This window comes from Chiloscyllium punctatum, chromosome 15 (genome assembly GCF_047496795.1).
Source record: "Chiloscyllium punctatum isolate Juve2018m chromosome 15, sChiPun1.3, whole genome shotgun sequence".
Taxonomy (NCBI): Eukaryota; Metazoa; Chordata; class Chondrichthyes; order Orectolobiformes; family Hemiscylliidae; genus Chiloscyllium; species Chiloscyllium punctatum.
In genome coordinates, this window is record NC_092753.1 from 95846747 (window position 1) to 95864804 (window position 18058).

General features: G+C 44.0%; 1 protein-coding gene across 5 annotated transcripts in view; it reads left to right on the forward strand.

The window, feature by feature from the left end:
- Positions 1–18058, forward strand: part of robo2 (roundabout, axon guidance receptor, homolog 2 (Drosophila)) — a 1634458-nt gene that overhangs the window by 26361 nt on the left and 1590039 nt on the right. The window lies entirely within an intron of this gene.

An 18058-nucleotide genomic window follows, 5' to 3' on the forward strand; every position in this document is an offset into this window, starting at 1 on the left:
CTGGGCTAATGGTAAGATTCTTGGGAGTGCAGATAAGCAAAGAGATCTGTGTCCATGTACACAGATCCCTGAAAGTTGCCACCCAGATTGACAGGGTTGTTAAGAAGGCATACAGTGTTTTGGCCTTTATTAATAGAGGGATTGAGTTCCGGAACCAGGAGGTTATGCTGCAGCTGTACAAAGCTCTGGTACGGCCACACTTGGAGTATTGTGTACAGTTCTGGTCACCGTATTATAAGAAGGATGTGGAAGCTTAGGAAAGGGTGCAGAGGAGATTTACTAGGATGTTGCCTGGTACAGGAGGAATGTCTTACAAGGAAAGGCTGAGGGCCTTGAGGCTGTTCTCATTAGAGAGAAGAAGGTTGAGAGGTGACTTAATAGAGACATACAAGATAATCAGAGGGTTAGATAGGGTGGACAGGGAGAGCCTTTTTCCAAGTATGGGGATGGCAAACCTGAGGGGACACAACTTTAAAGTGAGGGGAGATAGGTATAAGACAGATGTCAGAGGTAGTTTCTTTACTGAGAGAGTAGTAAGGGTATGGAATGCTTTGCCTGCAACGGTAGTAGATTCCCCAAGTTTAAGTGCATTTAAGTCGTCATTGGACAGGCATATGGACGTACATGGAATAGTGTAGGTGGGATGGGCTTCAGATTGGTATGACAGGTCGGCGCAACATCAAGGGCCGAAGGGCCTGTACTGCGCTGTAATGTTCTATGTTCTATATCTGTAAGAATGGTAGGGTGGTTATGGTAGGGAATTTTAACTTTCCAAACATAGACTGAGACTGCCATAATGTTAAGAGTTTAAATGGAGAGAAACTTGTTAAGCATGTACAAGAAAATTTTCTGATTTAGTATGTGGATGTACCGACTAGAGAAGGTGCAAGACTTGACCTACTCTTGGGAAATAAGGCAGGGCAGGTGACTGAGGTGTCGGTGAGGGAGCACTTTGGGGCCAGCGACCATAATTCTATTAGTTTTAAAATAGTGATGGAAAAGGATGGACCTGATCAAAAGGTTGAAGTTCTAAATTGAAGAAAGGCCAATTTTGACGGTATTAGGCAAGAACTTTCGAAAGCTGATTGGGGATAGATGTTCGCAGGGAAAGGGACGGATAGAAAATGGGAAGCCTTCAGAAATGAGATAATGAAAGTCCAGAGCAAGTATATTCCTGTTAGGGAGAAAGGAAAGGCTGGTAGGTTAGGGAATGCTGGAGGACTAAAGAAACTGAGGATTTGGTTACAAAATGAAGGAAGCATATGTCAGGTATAGACAGGATAGATCAAATGTTTCCTTAGAAGAGTATAAAGGCAGTAAGGGTCTACTTAGGTGGAAAATCAGGAAGGCAAAAAGGGGATATGAAATAGCTTTGGCAAATAGAATTAAGGAGAATCCAAAGGGTTTTTACAAATACATTAAGGACAAAAGGGTAATTAGGGAGAGAATAGGGCCCCTCAAAGATCAGCAATGCAGCCTTTGTGTGGAGCCGCAGGAGATGGGGGAGATACTAAACAAGTACTTTGCATCAGTGTTTACTGTGGAAAAGGACATGGAAGATATAGAATGCAGGGACATAGATGGTGACATCTTGAAAAATGTCCATATTACAGAGAAAGAAGTGCTGGATGTCTTGAAACGCATAAAAGTGGATAAATCTCCAGGAGCTGATCAGGTTTTTCGAGATTAGAGATAGACTGGAGTCAGTATCAGTGTAATGGGCCGACCCGTTCACAGCACACCCAACCGCAAACAAGGTGGGACAGTCTGATACTAACTCATTGGGAAGCTCGGGAAGTGATTGCTGGGACTCTCACTGAGATATTTGTATCATCGATAGTCACAGGTGAGGTGCCAGAAGACTGGAGGTTGGCTAACATGGCGCCACTGTTCAAGAAGGGAGGTAAGGACAAGCCAGGGAACTATAGACCAGTGAGCCTGACGTCGGTGGTGGGCAAGTTGTTGGAGGGAATCCTGAGGAACAGGATGTACATGTATTTGGAAAGGCAAGGACTGATTCGGGATAGTCAACATGGCTTTGTGCATGGGAAATCATGTCTCACAAACTTGATCGAATTTTTTGAAGAAGTAACAAAGAGGATTGATGAAGGCAGAGCAGTAGATGTGATATATATGGACTTCAGTAAGGCGTTCAACAAGGTTCCCCATGGGACACTGGTGAGCAAGGTTAGATCACAGCGCCAGGATCCCAGGTTCGAATCCAGCCTCGAGTGACTGTCTGTGTGGAGTTTGCACATTCTCCCCGTGTCAGTGTGGGTTTCTTCCGGGTGCTGTGGTTTCCTCCCACAGTCCAAAGATGTGCAGATCAGGTGAACTGGCCATGGTAAATTGCTCATAGTGTTAGGTGCATTCGCGAGAGGGAATTGGGACTGGGTGGTTTACTCTTCGGAGGGCCGGTGTGGACTTGTTGGGCCGAAGGGCCCGTTTCCACACTGTAGGGAATCTAATCTTGAAAAAAACCTAACCATTTGGATACAGAATTGGCTCAAAGGTAGAACAGAGGGTTGGTTTTCAGACTAGAGGCTGTGACCAGTAGAATACCACAAGGTTCAGTGCTGGGTCCATGACTTTTCATCATTTATATAAATGATTTGTATGTGAGCATAAGAAGTATAGTTAGTAAGTTTGCAGATGACACCAAAATTGGAGGTGTCGTGGACTGATCAGATGGGCCAATGGGCTGAGAAGTGGCAGATGGAGTTTAATTTAGATAAATGTGAGGTGTTGCATTTTGGGAAAGCAAATCTTAGCGGGACTTAATGGTCAGGTCCTAGGGAGTGTTGCTGAACAAAGAGACCTTGGAGTGCAGGTTCATAGCTCCTTGAAAGTGGAGTTGCAGGTAGATAGGATAGTGAAGAAGGTGTTTGGTATGCTTTCCTTTATTGGTCAGAGTATTGAGTACAGGAGTTGGGAGGTCATGTTGCAGCTGTACAGGACATTGGTTAGGTCACTATTGGAATATTGTGTGCAATTCTGGTCTCCTTCCTATCAGAATAATGTTGTGAAACTTGGAAGGATTCAGAAAAGATTTACAAGAATGTTGCCAGGGTTGGAGAATTTGAGCATATTGGGAGAGGTTGAATGGACTAGGGCTGTTTCCCTGGAGCGTCGGAGACTGAGGGGTGATGTTATAGAGGTTTATAAAATCATGAAAGGTAAGGATAGGATAAATAGACAATTTTTTTTCCCTGGGGTGGGGGTCTCCAGAACTAGAGGGCATAGGTTTAGGTTGAGAGGGGAAACATATAAAAGAGACCAAAGAGGCAACTTTTTTCATGCAGAGTGTGGTATGTGTATGGAATGAGCTGCCAGAGGAAGTGGTGGAGGCTAGTACAATTACAACATTTAAAAGGTATCTGGATGGGTATATGAATAGGAAGGGTTTGGAAGGGTATGGGCCGCATGCGACGAGAATGGGTTCAGATATCTGGCATGGATGAGTTGGACCGAAATGTCTGTTTCCGTGCTGTACATCTCTATGACTGTAAGTGCTTAACCCATCTGTAACATTTGGCATGCGGAGCTGCATGTTGCGGTAGGGGTGTAATCGCAAGTCTTTATGTATTTTTATAAGTGCAACCGAATTCTTTATGCAAAAATTTGGTAATGAACCAGATTCCAGTTTTCCCTACATTTCTGACAAGGGCTCATCCAAAACATTCCAGCACCACACGTTTTGTCTCTGATCTCCAGCATCTGCAGTCCTCACTTGCCCCCAGATCCTAATATTGACCAATGCTTAAGACTTCGATACTGTCCACTGTACTTTGTGTTTGTCTTGCCCAGGGAAGGTGTCATAGTGAAAGAAAGGGTAGCTGAGAGACTGGAAGGGCTAGAACTTAAGGAAGAGGAAATATTAAGAAAACTTGGCTGTTCTCAACTTGGTCACAGACTGGGTGAGATGCATTCGAGGACAGCTATGGGAAATAAGGTTGGAAATTGTAGAATGTAGAACATTACAGTGTAGTTCAGGCCCTTCGACCCTTGGTGTTGCGCTGACCTGTGAAACCAATCTGAAGCCTGTCTATCTTACACTGTTCCATTTTCATCCAAAAATGTTTATCCGATGACCATTTAAATGCCCTTAAAGTTGGTGAGGCTACTACTGAGGCAGAAAGTGCTTCTACTACACCCTTACTCCTCTCTGAGTAAAGAAACTACCTCTGACATCTGTCCTATATCTATCACCCCTCAATTTAAAACTATGTCCCCTCATGTTAGCCATCACCATCTGAGGAAAAAGGATCTCACTGTCTACCCTATCTAACCCTCTGATTATCTTATATCTTTCAATTAAGTCACCTCTCAACCTTCTCTCTAACAAAAACAGCCTCAAGTCCCTCAGCCTTTCCTCATTAGACCTTCCCTCCATACCAGGCAATATCCTAGTCAATCACCTCTGTACTCTTTCCAAAGTTTCCACATCCTTCCGATAATGCTGTGACTAGAATTGGATCCAATACTCCAAGTGCAGCCACACCAGAGTTTTGTACAGCTGCAACATGACCTCATGGCTCTGAAACGCAATCCCCCTACCAATAAAAGCTAACACACCGTATGCCTTCTTAACAAGCCTACCAACCTGGTTGGCATCTTTTCAGGGATTTATGTCCATGGACATAGAGATCTCTCTATTCATCTACACTACCAAGAATCTTTCTGTTAGCCCAGCACTCTCTATTCCTGTTGTTCTTTCCAAAGTGAATTCAACCAACACTCCTTCAGGACAGGATGGTGTCAGAGCACTGGAGAATTGTAAATCTTACTCACTTGTTTAAAAAGAAACCATTGGAAGAATAATTACAACAACTCTCTAGGCCAGTCAGTTTAGCCTCAGAAGCACAAAGTATTTTGGTTATGAAAATCCAGGACAAAATTTAACAGCCACTTGGACGAGTGTGACTTAATGCCTTTGGATCGAGTAACTGAAAGGGTTGGTGAGCCGCTAATGCACACGGACAAAAGGTTTGATGAGCTGCCTCAAGGTGGGACTTGTCAGTAAAGTCAGAGCCCAGGGAGTTCCAGGGAAAGTGGGCACAATGTTGGCTTGGTGCGAAGATACAAAGAGGAGAAATAATGAACCACTTTTCAGCCTGAAGGAGGGGGTATGGTGGATGGTTTGCTGGAAGTTTTGTTAGATCTCTCCCTATCTCCAAATGCTCCACACAGCAAAGCCTCCCCCAATGATCTTACAAATCATAAAGTAAGACATTATGGAAAATTGAAAGGAAATCTTAACGTTTTTAGTCCCCGCTTATGATTCTTCTCTGGGTTTTGCTTATCCTGAAGATTAATCTTTAATTCTTTGATGAGCAATGAATGCTGTTGAGAGTGTATTGTCCTCCAATGCATCTCATCCACATCCCACACTTCTGCCCTCAAACCGCACCCCTCCAACCGCAACAAGGACAGAACCCCCCCCCCCCCCCCCCCCCCCACCCCGGCCCTCGCCTACCACCCTACAAACCTCCGCATAAATCACATCATCCGCCGACATTTCTGCCACCTCCAAACGGACCCCACCACCAGGAATATATTTCCCTCCCCACCCCTATCCACTTTCTGCAAAGACCTTTGCGACTACCTGGCCATGTCCACGCACGCCCCCCCCCCCACCAAGAACCCACCCTCCCCTGCCACCGCAGGAATTGCAAAACCTGCGCCCACACCTCCCTCTTTCCTCTGTCCTCAGCCCCAAAGGAGCCTTCCACATCCGTCAAAATTTTACCTGCACATCCACCAATGTCATTTATTGTATCCATTGCTCCCGATGCGGTCTCCTCTACATTGGTGAGACTGGACGCCTTCTCACAGAGTGCTTTAGGGAACATCTCTGGGACACCCGCACCAATCAACCCCACTGCCCCGTGGCCCAACATTTCAACTCCCCCTCCCACTCTGCCGAGGACATGCAGGTCCTGGGCTGCCTCCACTGTTGCTCCCTCACCATCCGATGCCTGGAGGAAGAACGCCTTATCTTCCGCTTCAGGACCCTTCAAACCCAGGGCATTAATGTCGACTTCACCAGTTTCCTCATTTCCCCTCCCCCCCACCTTATCCCAGTTCTAACCTTCCAGCTCAGCACTGTCCTCATGACCTGTCCCACCTGTCATTCCTCCTTCTCACCGATCCACTCCACCTTCCTCTCCAACCTATCACCTTTACCCCCAACTCCATCCACCTTTTTGCACTCTCAGCTACCTTTTCCCCAGCCCCATCTCCTCCCATGTATCTCTCCACCCCTGAGGTCCCCAGTCTCATTCCTGATGAAGGGCTCCGGCCCAAAACGTCGATTTTTCTGCTACTTGGATGTTGCCTGACCTGCTGTGCTTTTCCAGCAGCACACTCTCAACTGGAGTTTGCATGTTCTCCCCGTGTCTGCATGGGTTTCCTCCGGGTGCTCCGGTTTCTTCCCACAGTACAAAGATGTACAGGTTAGGTGAATTGGCCATGCTAAATTGCCCGTAGTGTTAGGGGCAGGGGTAAATGTAGGGGAATGGGTCCGGGTGGGTTGCGCTTTGGCGGGTCGGTGTGGACTTGTTGGGCCGAAGGGCCTGTTTCCACACTGTAAGTAATCTAATCTAATCTAATCTAAACTCCGATCTCCAGCATCTGCAGCCCCCATTGTCTCCAAGCAATGAATACTGACCTAGCCATCAATGCCAGCATCCCATGTGTAAATAATACAAATCTCTATAAAGTTAAATTTGCTGGAAATACTGCAGACTCCCCTTAATCTTTGAATGCTCAATTCTTACAAATTCAAGCTGTTCCGCTTGGATTCCTACAACTTTGAGTTTAATTCAAGGGAGAAGGCAGCAAAGTATAATCACAAGGAGACTGTTTCTCTACACACTTTGGTCAGAGATAAGCAATGATGAAATGCCAGTACTTTTGTGACTGAAGTGTTGGTTACAGATGGTAGAAGTGGGAGTCAGAGAACTAGTATTCAGATATATGTGCAGCCAAATCGAGTCCACACCTCTTCATGAGGTAGGGTAGCTGCCACCATCCTTTTTGACCATCTGCACCTACATGGCCATGCTTGGTCCACTGTCTTAATGGAAGCTCACTTCCTTGTATACCACCAAGAGGCTGTTATTTTGAACAATTAACAGTTTCTTGGAAGTGACTGACTAGTTACAAGTTACATTGCTGTGGTAGTCATTGTTATAGAGACCACGAAGATGGCCTGGGTATTAGATCTTATCCACAGATCCACACATCATCATCATAGCCAATCTCCATTTACAACATGATCAGCCAAAGATAGAAGGGTCCATTTTGGGGGAAAAAAGGGGTTTCTTAAAAGAAGTAAATACTTTGGAAAGTAAAGTGTCACAGCAGATCGGTAAAGTTTAGTAAAGACAAGTGTGAAATGTGAGGTGATGCCTTCTGGAAGGTAAATGGCAGGACCCTCAGGAGCATTGATATACAAAGGGGTCTTGGGGTGTGAGTCCCAAGCTCCCTGAAAGTGGCAACACGTGGATAATGGGATATGGTATGCTTACCTTCACCTGTTGAACATTGAGTCTAAAGGTTGGCAAGTCATATTGCAGTTGTGTAAAACTCTAGTTAGGCCAGTTTTGGAGTATTGTGTGCCGTTATGGTCACCACATTGTAGGAAGGATATGGAGGTCTTGGAGAGGATGCAAATGAGATTATGAGGATGTTGCCTGGATTGGAGTGCTTTAGTTATAAGTAGATGTTGGACAAATTTGGATTATTTTTGCTTGAGTGTTGGAGGCTGAGAGGTCACCTATTAGAAGTATATAAAATTGCAAGAGGCAAGGATAGGATAGGATGGATAGTAAGAATAGTTTTTCCAGGGTGAAAATACCAAATATGAGAGTGTATCTGTTTAAGATGAGAGGGGAAAAATTTAGAGGAGATATATGAGGGAAGTGATTTTTTTACACAGAGGGTGTAAGGTGCCTGGAAAACACTGTCAGGGGAGGTGGTTGAAATAGATAAGACAACAATGTTTGAGAAGTATTTAGACAGACATAAGAGCAGGCAGAGAATAGAGGGATACAGACCATATGCAGTTAGATGAGATTAGTTTAAAATGGCATCAAGGTCAACACAGATGTGATGGGCCAAAGGGCCTGTTCCTGTCCTGTTCTCTGTTCTATGTTTCTAACAAAGCCATTGGAATATAAACAGTCAGCAGAGTTTTATATTGAATGTGAAGCTTATAAGCATATTTGGTTTGATAGAGGGACTTTAAGGATTGGAATGAGGGTGTGGTTTAGGGTTTGGGAGGTTTGAGGGAGAGAGAGAACAAGCAAGAGAGCTCAGATGGACAGTGTTTTTGGGAGATGGAAGAAAGTATCTTTCATGACCAATAGGATGAAGGGGAATACATTTCATGACAGGGTGCTAATGGAATGGAGAAACATCTCCAGCATGAAGTGGCGAGGCTGTAACTAAAGACAAAAGCACCAATAGACCCAAGAACAGAAAAAGCTGCCAAAACAGAGCAAGACAGGGACTGTATCTGTGCCCTGCTGTGACAAGTGAACAAGCTGAGCAGAAACCTTTATTAATCAGAAGTCATTCAATCCTCACTGCTTTCCACAAAATGCATTCATTGATCAGTGGAGCGTTTCCACCATTTTCTGATTCGTTTGGCTGAATTGTATTCAGGGAAGGTTTAGCCTTTTTGAAGAGCTGGAGACTAGCTCACCTTTCTGCCTGATCGAGTCGAGAGTGTGGTGCTCGATCAGGCAGCATCCGAGGGGCAGGAGAATCAATGTTTCAGGCATAAGCTGTTCATCAGGAATGGGGCTTGTGGGCTGGGGTAGGGAGTCTGCTGAGAGATAAGTGGGGGGGGGGGTGGGGCTGGGGAGAAGGGTAGCTGAGAATGCAGTAGGTGGGTGAAGGTGGTAGGTCAGAGAGGAGGCTGGAGCAGATACATGGGAAAGCCGATGGACTGGTCAAGAGGGCAGTGCTGAGTTGGAGGTTTCGGACTGCGGGATTAATGTGGATTTCACCACTTTCCTCACTTCCTCTCCCTCCGCCGCCTTTTCCCAGTCCCAAGCCTCCAACCCCCTTGACCTGTCCATCGTCTTTCCTATCTATCCGCTCCACCCTCCTCTCATACCTATCACCTCCTCCTCCACCTTCAGCTCCCTTCCCCCAGCCCCACCCCGCTCATATTTGTGCCTCAGTCCCTGACCCACAAGCCTTATTCCTGATGAAGGGTTTATGTCGATTCTCTTGCTCCTCGATGCTGCCTCACCTGCTGTGCTTTTCCGGCACCACCATCTGCAGGCCTCACTTGCTCCAGCCTGAAAAGATGGTGGATTTGGATACAATAATAATCACCGAAAGGGAGTCAAATACAGTTTCAAAGAGACGAAAACACGCAGGCCCCTGGGGGAGAATGGGCAGGAGGGGTTTTTTTTTAAAGAATGGGATGAATTGGACAGCTCTTTTGAAGGGCTGGCATAGACACAGTGGGCCAAATTGCCTCCTGCTTTTTTTTATAACAGAGCTCTTGGTCAGAGAGATGGAGTGATAATTGTTGGAAAATGTAGGGTTAGGTTGGACTCGTGCATGGGAAAGAACAAATCATGTTTCTGGGTGACAAGTATATGAGGGTGAACAAGCCAATGTAGGAACAGGAGGAAGCCATTCGACCCCCCAAGCCTCTTCCATTACATAATAGGATCATTGCTGATCTGCATCACACCTGCTAAGATTCATTCACCCTTTGCCTAAAATAATAAATATACCATTCTTGCTTTTTTAGCGTCATTTTAGAGTCATAGAGATGTACAGCATGGGAACAGAGTCTTCATCCATGCTGACTAGATGTCCTAAATTAATCTAGTCCCATTTTCCAGCATTTGGCCCATATTCCTGTAAACCCTTCCTATTCATACACCCATCAAAATGCTTTTAAATGTTGTAATTGTAGCAGTCTCCATGACTTCCTCTGGCAGCTCATTTCATGCACACACTACCCTCTATGTGAAAAAATTGTCCTTTATGTCCCTTTTTAAATCTTTCCGCTCTTAGCAGAAACTTATGCTCTCTAGTTTTGGACTCCCCACTCTGAGGAAAAGACCTTGTCTATTTATTCTATCCTTGCCTCTCGTGATTTTATAACCCTCGATAAAGTCATCCCTCAGCCTCTGATGCTGGAGGGAAAATAGCCCCAACCTTTTTAACCTCTACCTATAGCTCAAACCCTTCTACCTTGGCAACATCCTTGGAAATCTTTCCTGAACCCTTTTAGGTTTCACAACATCCTTCCGACAGGATGGAGTCCAGAATTGCATGCAAGATTCCAAAAGTGGCCTAGCCAATGTCCTGTACTGCCCAACATGAGATCCCAACTCCTATACTTAATGCACTGGCCAATAAAAGCAAGCATACCAACCATCCAGGCCTCAGTTGTTATTTTTCAGGGGAGAGAGTTCCAGATTTCGGTTATCCTTTTGCGTGGTTGATTCTTGACTACCCTCTGAAATGCGTTGCAAGCCACTTAATTCAAGAGCATTAATGGATGGGCAAAAATGGGGGCCTTCCCAGCAATGCTTATGTCTCATGAAGGAATAGAGGGAAAACAATTTCCTAACGTACTGTCACATTTTATTTAAATCTGTATGTGGGTTATCAAATACAGCTTTCTCGTTAGGCTAATTATATTAATCTCGCTCCATTACGTTAAACACCTTTGCAAGTCATCCATTGTATTGCTCCATACATTTCTCCATCTCCTGCTCCCATTTTAAGGCTACATTAAAGTCAAGTCTTTGACCAAGCTGTTGTTGGTCACTTGTCCAACTATCTGTCTTTGTGAATGTATGAATTAAAAATAGAAGTAGGTGTTCGGCCCATTTAGCATGCCCTGCCATTCAGTGAGATCACACAGACTTGACTGTAACTTCAAATCTGCAGTGTCTCCAACTCCTAATAAACTTTCACCACTTGCACACCAGAATCTGTCTACTTCTGCCTTAACAATATTCGAGGGCTCTGGTTCTACCGCCTTCTTCGAAATACAGTTGCACCACCCTCTCGGAGAAGAAATCCTGCCTCACCTCTGTCTTAGATAGACAACCTGTAATTTTAAAACCGTGATCCCCGGTTCGAGATTCTTTCATAAGAGATAACGTCCCCTCCGCATGCACCCTGTCAAACCCTTCAGGATTTTGTACGTTTCAACCAAATCACTTTTTACACTTCCAAACTCTAGATGATACAATCCCATCCGACCTTTCCTCATCAGACAACCCTCTCATTTCAGGTATTAGTCTGCTAAATGTTTTCTGAGCTGTTTGCAACACTTTTGCATCCTTTCTTAAGTGAGCAATACTATGTACAGATATGGTCTCACCATTGTTCTGTTTAACTGAAGCATGACCTTACTAGTTTTGTATTCAGTTCTCCTTGTGAGAAATGATATCATTCTGTCAGCTTTCCTAATTATTTGCTGTATTTGTTACACCCATCATATGTGTTTTACACATGAGGCCACACAGACCCCCTGTGCAATCTTTCATGATTTAGATAATATCTTTCCATTTTTATTTCTCCCTGCCAAAATGGACAATTAAACATTTTTCCACATTGTACCGCATCACTCAATTAACCTAGCTATCTTTTTTTGTAGCCTCGTTATGGTCTCCTTACAAATTATTTTCCCACCTCTCTTCCAGCAAACTTGGCAAACACACCTTCTGTCCTTTCATCCACGTAATTTATACAAATAGTAAGCTGTTGAGACCAATCCCTTTGGCACACTATTCATTATGTCTTGCCAACCTGAAAAAGGCCATTTCATATTAAGTCTTTGCTTGCTGTTAGCTAGCCAGTCTTCCATCCATCGCGATATGCTACCTCTACACCACAAGCTTTTATTTTCTCCAATAACTTCATTGTGGCACTTTTACAAAATGCCTTCCATACATTTGAGTACAATAGACCTACCAGTTCTCCATTATCCACATCTGCTACCTTCACAAAGAGCTCCAATAGATTGGTCAAGCATAGTTTCTCTGTCACAAAATCATCTTGACCTTGTTTGATTATCTTGGGTGTATCCAAATGCCTTTCTAACATTTTCCTTCTGAGGTTGAGGGGTGACCTGATAGAAGTTTATAAGATTGTGAATGCCATAGACGTTAAACCGACTGGCTGGTCGTCTCTCATTCAGTTTCCATAATCAAGTCAGCCTTAGAAGATTTTAAGGCCTTAGGAAAAGTCCATCAGCATCTGGGCAATTGTCAGCCCAAAGATTTATTTAGCACCTCTGGTAATTTAGATATTTCTTACGGTTCCATTTTGTCATTTATTGCTGCTTCTAGGATGTTACTTATATCATCCATCATGAAATTGGATACAAAATACCTGCCATTTCCTTATTTTCCAACATTCATTCTCCAGTCTCACTTTCTGCATCACCGCCATTCACTCAGTTATCCTTTTTATCTTTTTAAAATACTTACAGAAACTCTCTCAGTCTTTTTTTTGTTTCTGGCTAGTTTACTCTTGGACTCTAATTTCTCCTCCTTATTATTCTTTTGATCATTTTTTGTTGCATTTTATATTCTATTCAATCTTCTGATCTGCCACCTGTTTTAACCTATTTGTTTTTATTTGTTTAAGTTTGATACTATCTTTAACATTTTTTGTTAGCCATAGATCCTTTAGAATTTGTCTTAATCGTTGGGAATCCATATGTTAAGAAATGTCCCCTTAAATGTCTGATACTGCAACTCTATTGATCTATCCTTTCAGGGCAGGAGAGGATGGAGACAGTACGGTGGCTTAATGGTTAGCACTGCTGCCTCACAGTGCCAGGTTTGATCCCAGCCTCGGGTGACTGTCTGTGGGGAGTTTGCACATTCTCCCCGTGTCTGCGTGGGTTTCCTCTGGGTGCTCCGGTTTCCTCCCACAATCCAAAGATGTGCAGGTTAGGTGAATTGGCCACCCACTAGTGTTAATGTTAGGAGGGAAATGGTTCTGGGTGGGTTACTCTTCGGAAAGTTGGTGTGGACTGGTCAGGCCGAAGGGCCTGTTTCCACACTGTAAGGAATATAATCTCATCTAATCAATGCCCTCACCATTTCCTTTATTTAATTTTTAAATAATCGTCTTGAATCCATTCCTCTCTCCCTCAAACTGAATGTAAGATCCAGTAATATTATGGTCACTGCTACATCAGGCCATTTCACAGTGAGTTGCTTATTTAATCCTATCTCATTGGACAATATATAGATCAGTTGGGGCATGGGTGGAAAAATGGCAGATGGTGTTTAATTCAGATAAATGTGAGGTGATGCATTTTCGAAGGTCAAGTCCAGGTGGAAATTATACAGTGAATGGCAGAACCCTTAGGAATATTGATATGCAGAGGGATCTGGGTGACCAGGTCCACAGGTCATGGAAGGTTGCAGCGCAGGTAAATAAGGGAGTAAAAAAGGCTCATGTCATGCTTGCCTTCATTGGAAGGGGCATTGAATATAAGGATAGACAAGTTATACTGCAGCTTTATAGAACTTTAGTTAGGCCACACTTGAAATATTGCATACAATTCTGGTTGCTACACTACCAGAAGGATGTGGATGCTTTGGAGAGGGGACAGAAACGATTTACCCAGGATGTTGCCTGTTATGGGGGAATTTAGCTATGGAGAAACGTTGGATAGACTGGATTTGTTTTCACTGGAATGCAGGAAGTTGAGGGGTGATCAAATAGAAGTTTATAAGATTGTGAATGCCATGAATAGAATGTAAAGTGTGGGGCTTTTTCCCAGGTGGAGGGTCAATTATTAGAGGACACATGATCAAGGTGCGAGGGGGAAAGTTTAAAAGAGATGTGCCAGGCATGTTTATCACATAAACTGTGTTGAGTGCCTGGAACACACCTGCCAGAGGAGGTGGTGGAAGCAGCTTTCAAGAAGCATTGAGACAAAGACATGAATAGGAAGCGAATAGAGGGATACAGATCCTGTAAGTGAAGGCAGTTTTAGTACGGAAGGGCAAAATGGGTCAGCTCAGGCTTGGACGGCTGAAGGGCCTGTTCCTGAGTTGTATTATTCTTTGTTCTAATATAGTCTGTTCCCTGATTGGCTCCAGAATGCACTGTTCTGAAAAAACGTCCTGAAAACATCCTATGATCTCTTCATCTCAACTACATTTGCTCATCTGATGTTTTCAATCCATATGTAGACTGAAATCTATCGTTGTTGCTTTCTGGAAAGGTCTCATTACTTCTACCTTCCATTCCACCCTATCCAGTGGTTACTAGTATGGAGCCTGTGCACCACTTCAACAAGCGATATCTTACTTCTTTCATTTCTTATCTCTACCCAATCTGCTTCTGCATCCTGCGTTTCTGAACTGAGGTAGTCCATTTCTATTGTCCAAATGCGATTTGTGTCCAGTTCTGGTTGCCTTGTCAAAGGAAGGATATTATTAAGCTGGAGTGGGTTCAGAAGAGATTTACCAGAATGTTGCTGGGTATGGAAGGTTTGAGTTATAAAGAAAGGCCGGATAGGCTGGGACTATTTTCACTGGAGTGTAGGAGGTTGAGAGGGGATCTGATAGAGGTTTATAAAATCATTAGGGGTAGAGATACAGTTAATGATGGTATCTTTTCCCTAGGATGGGGGATTTCAAGACTAGGGAGCACATTTTTAAGGTGAGGGATAAGGGATTTAAACAATACATGAGAGGCTATTTTCTTGCACAGAGGGTGGTTCCTGTGTGGAATGAACTTCCTGAGGAAGTGGTGGATGCGGGTACAGTTACAACATTTAAAAGATACTTAGATAAGTATACAAATAGGAAAAGTTTGAAGGGATATAGGCCAGGAGCAGACAGGTGAGACTAGTTTAGTTTGGGATTGTGTTCAACCTGGACTGGTTGGACCAAAGCACCTGTTTCCATACTAGATGACTCTGTGACTCAAAAACTAATAAAGCTACCCCTCTACCTTCTCCTTGTTTTCCATCATTCCTCAATATCCTGTGTCTTTCAAGATTCAGTTCACAATCCATGTCATCTTGCATCCACATCTCTGGAATGTCCACCAGATTGGATTTATTAATTTCCATTTGTGCTCTCTGTTCATCAAAATATTACAGCTGAGTGCCACATTTTGTTTTCCTATTACTCCTATAATGCATCGTAGATGTTTCATTGTATTAAATTGTTGTTGAAAGTTGATGAGTAATTATTTCACCATCGAAAAACTCCCAAAAGTAGAACTGGAAACTGTATCCCTTTTTAAAAAGAACTCTCTAGGTATGTAAGCCTTGCCAGATCCCGAAAACCCTACAAACACTCCTAACCCCAGTTGTTTCCACATTTTCCAACTGTGTCATCAGCCACACTTCAAATTGATAAAACTTACCTCAAATTCAGGCAGTTGCAAGGAGAAGCCCACTTTGGAGATGCAGCTATATAATCTGGGCTAAATCCAGTGGAGAGGAATATCGCAGCACAGTGGCTGAGTGCTTATCACTGTTGTATCACAGTTTTGGAAACCCAGGTTCCATTCCACCCTCCGGTGACTATGTGGAGTTGGCACGTTCTCCCCGTATCTGTGTGGGTTTCCTCCGGTTGTTCTGATTTCCTCCCACAGTCCAGGAACGTGTAGGGTAGGTAGATTAGCCATTAAATTTGGGGTTACAGGGATGGAGTGGGTCTGGGCTAGATGCTTTTCAGACTGTCAGTGCTGACTTGATGGGCCAAATGGTCTCCATCTGCACTGTGGGGATTCTTATTTGTATCATCAATAGTCACAGGTGAGGTGCTGGAAGACTGGAGGTTGGCTAACGTGGTGCCACTGTTTAAGAAGGGCGGTAAGGACAAGCCAGGGAACTATAGACCAGTGAGCCTGACTTCAGATGGGCCAATGGGCTGAGAAGTGGCGGATGGAGTTTAATTTAGATAAATGCGAGATGCTGCATTTTGTGAAAGCAAATCCTAGCAGGGCTTATACACTTAATGGTAAGGTCCTGCGGAGTGTTGCTGAACAAAGAGACCTTGGAGTGCAGGTTCATAGCTCCTTGAAAGTGGAGTTGCATTAGATAGGATAGTGAAGAAGGCATTTGGTATGCTTTCCTTTATTGGTCAGAGTATTGAGTACAAGAGTTGGGAGGTCATGTTGCGGCTGTACAGGACATTGGTTAGGCCACTGTTGGAATATTGCGTGCAATTCTGGTCTCCTTCCTATTGGAAAGATGTTGTGAAACTTGAAAGGGTTCAGAAAAGATTTACAAGGATGTTGCCAGGGTCGGAGGATTTGAGCTATAGGGAGAGGCTGAACAGGCTGGAGGTTACCTTATAGAGGTTTACAAAATTATGGGGGGGCATGGATAGGGTAAATGGACAAAGTCTTTTCCCTGGGGTGGGGGAGTCCAGAACTAGAGGGCATAGGTTTAGGGTGAGAGGGGAAAGATATAAAAGAGACCTATGGGGCAACTTTTTCACACAGAGGGTGGTATGTGTATGGAATGAGCTGCCAGAGGATGTGGTGGAGACTAGTACAATTGCAACATTTAAGAGGCGTTTGGATGGGTGTATGAATAGGAAGGGTTTGGACGGATATGGGCTGGGTGCTGGCAGGTGGGACTAGGTTGGGTTGGGATATCTGGTCAGCATGGACAGGTTGGACTGAAGGGTCTGTTTCCGTGCTGTACATCTCTATGACTCCTGCCCCATGACTGGAACAATTATCCTACAAACAGCAAGCTTTATAATCATTAATCTCATCACTATCAGATCTGCCATGATCTTATTGAATGATGGAGTAAGCTCAAAGGGCCGAGTGCTACTCCTTCTCCTAACATTCATATTCACACAACATTGCTGTGTGTTGTCCTGCTCTTTTGGGATTGCGGAAGGTGCGATAATAGGGTTGCCCACCCTGAAGAATTGTCCTGGAGTCTTTAGCAATTGAAAGTTAAGCTGGGAATGCAGGAAGGGGAGTCAAACACTGAAAATGGTTCCATCAGTTAGTGAGATCGTGCCTTTTATGCGATCTGACTCCATGCACCAACCTTTGCCCCTGTCTCTCAACGCTCCTGTCCATCAAAAAAAAGTCCTCCATCTCTGCTTTAAAGTTAACAATCAATTGAGCATCAGTTACTGTTTGTCGAAGAGGAGTCCCATTTTTGTGTATTATCTGTTTCCTTGATTTGATGGCACACGATTGTTTTTTGTCAGTGAATTGCTTTAACTGGTGATAACAGATAGCCCCCCTTCCCCCACCCCCAGGGAGTGAGTTGCAGGTTGGAATCTAATTGAGGGGTTTGAGAGGCTTATATTGCAACAATCAGGCAAAGGGGGTGAATCCACACCCTCCCATCAATCCCCTTGGTTGGTTGCAACAAAAATTTAATTATGTTTCAGGCAAACAGCTATACCTCACTTCAATTAAAATGCAGTTAATTAGTTCACTGAAATCAAATAAGGAGACAAATACAAGGCTTTCTTGAAAGAGCAGAACGTGAATTTTATTACGTATTAACTCTCCGAAAGATCATAAAGAGGCAACATCAATCACACATGCACAAACACAGGTACAACGTCAAAAAGAGGATAGTGTCAAATACAAAAGGGAAGACAAACAGATATGCACTTTAAAGTCCTGAGGGTGTCTCAGTGGGTTAATCATATGTTAATCTGTGGGGTAGGTGTTCTGGATCAGCAGCAGCAAGAATATTACAGATACCTTGGAGTTCCGATGTTAGGATTTTTCTCTGGTTTGTATCCTGGGGGTGTTGGCTCAGTTGACTAAATGGCTGGTATGGGTCAGGTTGTTGAGGCAATTGGAGATTCTGTCCCCTTTCAAGCTGGGACAGATTCAACCCTTGCCATCTCGCCCTTCCCATGGTAGATGTAGTTAAAAGTCATACGACACCAGTTTATAGTCCAACAAAGTCACAAGCTTTTGGAGCGCTATTCCTTCGCCAGGCGAACCCTCCTGATGAAGGAGCCACGTTCTGAAAGCTTGTGGTTTTAAATAAAGTTGTTGGACTGTAACCCAGTGGTGTGTAACTTCTGACTTTGTC